The following is a 7,164-nucleotide window of genomic DNA, read 5'->3' as shown; positions in this document are numbered from 1 at the left end:
GACAAACATTATACAAATCATTATGGTGACATTATATGATACCGGAGTTAATGCAGTATAGTGAGCAGATTCACATACTAAAGATTTAAATTGTAACGCTCCGACCGCCACCTTTAAGTGGGCCCATGTCTAATTTCAGTTCATGGGCCACCTTTCTTAATGGGTTTCACGTACTCTTATTAGGTCCGTGAGTCTATCCATATCCGACGGCCGATTTGCTACGTCCGGGAGATTTTAAAGACTTGTTACTGTCCCTAAAAATCACCACATGATCTTTCCCTATGTTTTGTCTTCACTCGCAAAGTTCCGATAGTCACTTCCCGGAAGGTCACCCATCTTGAGACTACTCTAACATAAGCACGCTTAACTGTGGAGTTCTCTTAGGACCCTTGACCGAAAAGATAAGTGCAATTTGGTGACATAGGTGACCAAATCAATTCTTTTAAACCTCTCCGCAAGTATCTGAAACCGGGGTGTCACAATTCACCCCCACTAACAGATCGCAACGTCCTCGTTGCGCACCAAGACCGTCACCCCCTGACGGTGTGAGCCCACTCGACTCCACACTCGTCTGGGTTCGGCTCTGATACCACTTGTAACGCTCCGACCGCCACCTCTAAGTGGACCCCATGTCCAATCACAGTCCATGGGGCCACCTTCCTTAATGGGCCTCACGTCCTCTCACTAGGTCTATGAGCCCATCCATATCCGACGGCCGGTTTGCTACATCCGATAGATTTTAAAGACTTGTTACCGTCCTTACAAATCACCACATGATCTTTTCCTGTATTTTGTCCTCACTCGCACAGTTCCGACAGTCACTTCCTGGAAAGTCACCCATTCTGAGACTACTCCAACATAAGCACGCTTAACTTTGGAGTTCTCTCAGGACCCTTGACCGAAAAGATAAGTGCACTTTGGTGATATAGGTGGCCAAATCAATTGTTTAAAACCTCTCCGCAAGTATCTGAAACTGAAGTGTCACAAAAATGGATTAAAGGATTTTTTTTAAATTGTTAAATAGTGACAAAACAAACAAAAGACTTTGTTAGAGAGCGGATTATTTAAATACTGACTAGTTTGTTTAGTTACTAATTGGTCACTCATTTTTAATAAAGGATAATTATATTTTTCCTTAGTTTTACTTTAACATGTCTCTCTAACGATAAAACTATAAAATATAATATACATTCTAGATCAAAAGATCATAAGTGTTGAATCTATGACTCATATAATAAATTTGTTTAAGGGGTAACAAATTCAATTAACAAATCTTTCTATAAATCGGATCAAAAACTTAAAAATGAGAAAGGTTTTTGATCTCTTGAAGAACAAGTTAGAGTTATCTCACAGATCACTTGAAAAACTAAGGTTTTTAGTATTAATTTTCTGATGATCTTACACGAAGGAGGAATCTTCCTATTTATATAAAATATACCTATATTACAAGATAAGTCTATTTTATTTAAACTTCGTATTGAATATAAGTCAAATTTTTATTTTTGTAGACGAGGTCGAACTCGGAGGCGGTCATGGAGGTCGGTCTGACGACTTCGTCGGACCCCTGCTTACAGCCCACTTAACTGGTTTAGAATGGAATTCCTCGATTTAGTTAATTTTCAAATCATTCAGTTTATCTTCGGTTTAGATCGATATATTGTAGGTACCAATTCCCCGCACTAACAATGAGCCAGACGAAATAATGAATATGAGTTAATTAAGATTATACAAGAATCAGTGAGAATGACCCGAAGTTGCATCTACCGAACATTTAAGTGAATTCTTTCACATGTCATCACGATCAACACTGGTTCATAGATATGATGTATATAGAACTCAGTCCCCAACCATCACCACATCTGAATAATTAATTTGGCTGGTCGAGAAAAGTTCTAGAAAGATGAAAGTCCATGAACTTGACATAGTTGAAATGTACAATTTATTTATTATTTTGAGTAATAATTTTATTTTGTGAAATTTTTATATTCCGGTTTTTAATTAGGAAGATAATTGTATATTTGAAAAAAATTAAAAAAGATTATGCGATTAATATTTATACCATAAACAATTATTTTATGCTTAAATCTTCTTGAGAAAATGTAAAATTAAATCAACTTCGCACATATGATTAATGCTTGCCAATTTTTTTAATGCGTTTTAAATTATAACTTTTATTTTTATTTTCTTTTGAAAAATAATTTATAACTTTTAATTACATAAATTAAATATAATTTATTAAATAGACGTAAATTTTAGTTTTTAACTCCAAAAAACTATTATTACTAAAAATAGTGTATTAAAAGTATTAAATTATCGTAGTATTGTAAGAAAATCTTGATGATGATCCAACACAACGAAGCGAATTGAACAATCTAATGCGACTGCTTGCTAACACAGTTAAAGTATTAAGATAAATATTTTGTTGAGAGACCAATCATTTAAATTTATTTATTATGTTTTTTTTAAGAGAGAGCAATTGACCTACCAAGTTATTGAGAAAAAGGGCAAACCATATAATTATAGCGAACCAGAAGTTCATGCAATAACTAATAACACATGGATACGTAGCCATTAGCCAACACCAAACCTAGGAAAGGTGTACGACCACACCAATTCTCTTATTGGATCCGAATTAAAATCTAACACATATGTTTCGAAAAATCTATATTTTATGAATTTACTATATATATATATATATATATACATTAATAAAAAAATTAGTTCCGATCCTAAAACAATGGATCAAAAACTCATTACTAGGCGACACCATTTTATTTAGTATGAGACAACTTTAATAATGGCAAATCTTGAATCTTGAATGTAACATATTTAATTATAAGATTCAAGATTTACAAGATTATGTATATATATATATATATAGATATACCATGATTACTATGATTCGTGTACACTCTACACTATACATGTCATGTGTATATATTTTATATACTGGACACTGTGACATTTTTTCAACAATAAATTGTGAAATGGTTTTTTTATTTTATTTTGGTCATAGGTCTCTTAGACTCTTTCTTCTAGAATAAGAACCATGACTAAAGTAGAAAACAAAAAAAAAGTAGTAGAAGAACCATGGATCAAACCTAGCTTAGGTGGAGAAACTACGAAGATATAATATAACCACTAATCTAACGATGTTTTAACCTACATATACTTCGTATAACTAAGTACTTGCTTTTGCTTTTTAATTTTGTAGTTCATTAAGAATCAAAATATAATTAGTGGCTGGGTCACACATCTACCCCTCGTTTAAACAATATTAATTTCCTAAATCAGTTCTTAATTAATTTAAACGTAATCAGGAGTCAGGAACCTGACATGAGAACAAGCACCCACCACTAGAGTGTCAGAGTGCGTGACACGTGTCGGATTCTGAACTAATATTCAAACTCACTAAATGACATTTTCTCCACCACTACGAGTCTACGACACATATCGAACTAATAGTTACTGTTTTGTACGAATAATCAAACTGATATTACTACCGTACTAGACCACTTTCCATAATTCAATAGTTTTTGTTTCTGTATATTTCATTTTGAAATCAAATACGACTACACCAGTGAACAAATTCGCATATTATATATATATATATATATATATACACACATAATTATATCAGAATAATGTATATGATCTATGTATTATATACAATTATTACTTTTCTTGAATCTTTGATATATACTATAATATATAATATAAGTAAGTTGGTGGCAAAAAGAGGTGCCATCGGAGAGGATGCGCACCAAAGATTTCTAACAAAGAAACTATCAAATTAGTATAATAAAAAATCTTAAAAAATTAAATTAATAATCAGAAACAAATTTGAAAGAAGAGAAAAAAGAAAAGGCAAAGACTGTCTGGCTCCACTTGGAGTCCACACTAAAAAAGATCAAATGCTGAAATAGTACACTCTATTTATATAAAATATATGTACTGCATATTTATTATATAATATTCTCTGAAGATAATTAGATGCTCTTTTCTTTATATTATCTGTAATTTAAATCAACGTATCAAGCAAATCGAGGGTTATGCGTTTAAGATCAAACTCTAAAAAATAGATGTGGTACTTGGAATCATGGAATTAGCCGTGCGTGTGTAAATATTTTTAAAATATAATGAAATAAGGTGAATAATTCTGTAATAGAGAGTCTTCTCTATATGAAATATATATACACGAATATGCTATATGCTAAAATAATAAATTATACTGCATATATGCGATTTTTATATATTAATGGTATCTCGTTTTGAGGATTCCGGGGTAGGGAAGAAAAAAATATTATTGTTTTTTTTTTTCTAAAATATTTTTGGATTAAAAGGGTTAAACGAATGAAGTTGAAAGTGAAAGGATAAGTCCCTTTCACTAAGATTTTGTTAACCGGAAAAGGAAACTATTTATAGGGTTTCTAGGGTTTAGTACTTGGACAGTGAAAGGAGGGATGCACAGATTGAGAGTTAAACAAAAGAACAAAAGATTTAAACCGACCAATCAGTTTATACAGTATTTGCATATAATTATATAACTTTCTAAAAATATAACTATATTCATAAACATGGTTAATTAAGTTTAAAAGGTTGTTTAGTCCATTTAAATCAAGAATCCTTCAACTGTTATTGGACAGAGTGTATAGACATGTATTCAACAATTACCTTACCCACGCAAAACAAAACAAAAAAAGTTTCAGCCGTTTAAACATTAATTTTCTTAGTTGCTTTAATCTTTGACGACCATAAAAAATATGAAAATTCCGGCATCCTCTAATATTCAAATAATATCTAGTCTTTATATTCGGATTCATGCACAAAAAGAAAGTATTCGGATTCATGCAAAGTTACAAGCTAGTGGGCATTATAATTCAAAGAATGACATTACATTTGAATTACATAACTAACCAAAGAATCCGAATTTTTTTTTATCGGTGAACTTTCCACGCGAGGCGAATCAGGATGAGGAGAATTGTATTCTAACTATCATTTTACACCATAAGTAAATCTCCTATGCCAAATCATCTTAATTCTCAATCTTCCTTGATATTATAATTATATTTGATATGGGAAAACACATTTGCTAACCGAATGATTCTTATGGGATAACATAAAAGAAAAATAACAAAATTCGCAATGCTCGTAAACGCAACGCGACATCTCTAAACAAAACAATTAGTACAGTGCATCTATCTTCAGTAGTTGTCGATTCTCCATAAAGCTGTGACCTTATGAGTATTATAGCCCTAAGCAAAGAAATACTAACTAAAACAAAAAAAAGTGACTGCAACCTCAGCTGATAAGACAATACAGAATATAGCATAAAATATGCAAAATAAAAGTGATGGTTATAATTATATAATTGAAAAACAAACTTACAGAAAAAGTAACTAACTGAAAATATAATGTAGTTGGAATAACTTGGAGAACGAAAGGTATCAAAATGAATGTAACTTTTTAAAAATCTACTCATGCAAAGATGACCACATTTGTATAAATGACTAATTGTCTGTCGATATATATAACGAACTAACCGTGGTGTATGATACTAATAACATGCATCATGGTCCATGCATGATATCCATAATATACAAACTAACAACAAAAATTTACTAACACATCTTCGAAAATCGTATGATGGTAACTTCAAGCTCGTCTAAGGCTATCTCGAGACTGTTCTTTACTGCTTAATTCCATTAATGGCTGTAATATGCAACTCATTTAGGATTTTCTTTTGTTCAAAACTGTCTGCTTTTAACTGATATAGATTACCCTTATCAAACGTAACACGGGAATAAACACAACATAAAACATGCAATTAGGTCTCTCAATTGAACTGGTCGGTTCCAAATAATCATGCAATGAACCTCTAGAAAACAGTCGCGATCATTTTTTTCTAATTATGTTATCCTTTTTAAATAATGACAAGTGTGAATAAAATTGGCGAAGCAAAAGAAAGATTAATAAATAGTCTCTTAAGGCCCTTTCTATATATAAAAAGGTCAAGAGATAAATAATGCACAAACATAGAGAATAATAGCATACATTTTTATATTAACAAGAGAATAAACTAATAAAGAAACAAGAAAGAATGTGTTTTATAATATTCTCATTTTCTGCAATTAGTAAAAAGAAAACTTATTATATAGCTCCACATGCCCCTATTGTTCTGTGTGTTGGCTCTTATATTCAATGGCCAAGAAGGTACTATTTGCAAGAATCAGATCCTTTTTTGAATCCACATATGACCTCTACAAGTCGATTTAATCCAAAAAGGCAAAAATAATTGCGTCGTTTATCCAAGATTGCTTTGACGAAATTATGTAATGAACGTCAGAAATAGTTAAATACTAGTTGTTCGAGTATATGAACCATGCATCTCAATAAATAATAGTTATTAAATAAAAAAGTTAAATTGAGGCAGCGAGTAATTAGACTAGTACACTGAATATATAAAATAATATATTCTATAATTAGTATGATGGAAACGTTATTATAACATATATTATTTTAACTTCAAACATACCTAAGTGAAATAAAAAGCTTTGATCCAAACCTCAAGATTGTTTTGTTTTCCTTCTTAATTAACAAACTCAACCAAAATAAGCTTGTAATAATAGGAGTAAAATAATTATACAAAAAAATCATCTGCATATTAAAAAAATTATGTGATTGTATATACGTGTCTTTTACATATATTACTACAAGCACCATTACCAATATAATACTTAAATTATGTGAAGTGATTATAAAATTATGTGTTAGTATAACATTAAGTCGTGACTCCTTGCGGTCACAATTCGCAAGTTCCAAGTTTGGGAATCAAACAGACGGACGGGAGGGCTATCGGTTAGCTTACGTGCTTGCTTTAGTAAAGATCTGGTAACGTTTTATGGCAGCCCCGGAGTCAAAGACATTTAGCATGATATTTGTCTGAGTCTGAACAAACTAGAGGTTTGTTTCGGTGTGGGATAGCAACAAGTGGGGAATGGTAAGGGTGTTTCCTAAAAATTAGAGATATAGAGTTCTTTTTTTTTGTTTAAAAAAAAATTAAAGAATTGGGAAGAGATATAGAGTTAACACATGTGAATATGTGATTCCCTAAGCGTCGAAGAATGAAAAATCTTCAAGAGGACGCACTAGTTTTTTTTTTTT

Source organism: Camelina sativa, chromosome 14 (genome assembly GCF_000633955.1).
Source record: "Camelina sativa cultivar DH55 chromosome 14, Cs, whole genome shotgun sequence".
In the NCBI taxonomy this organism is placed as follows: Eukaryota; Viridiplantae; Streptophyta; class Magnoliopsida; order Brassicales; family Brassicaceae; genus Camelina; species Camelina sativa.
The sequence above is the reverse complement of the archived record's forward strand: the minus strand, read 5'-3'. Positions refer to the sequence as shown.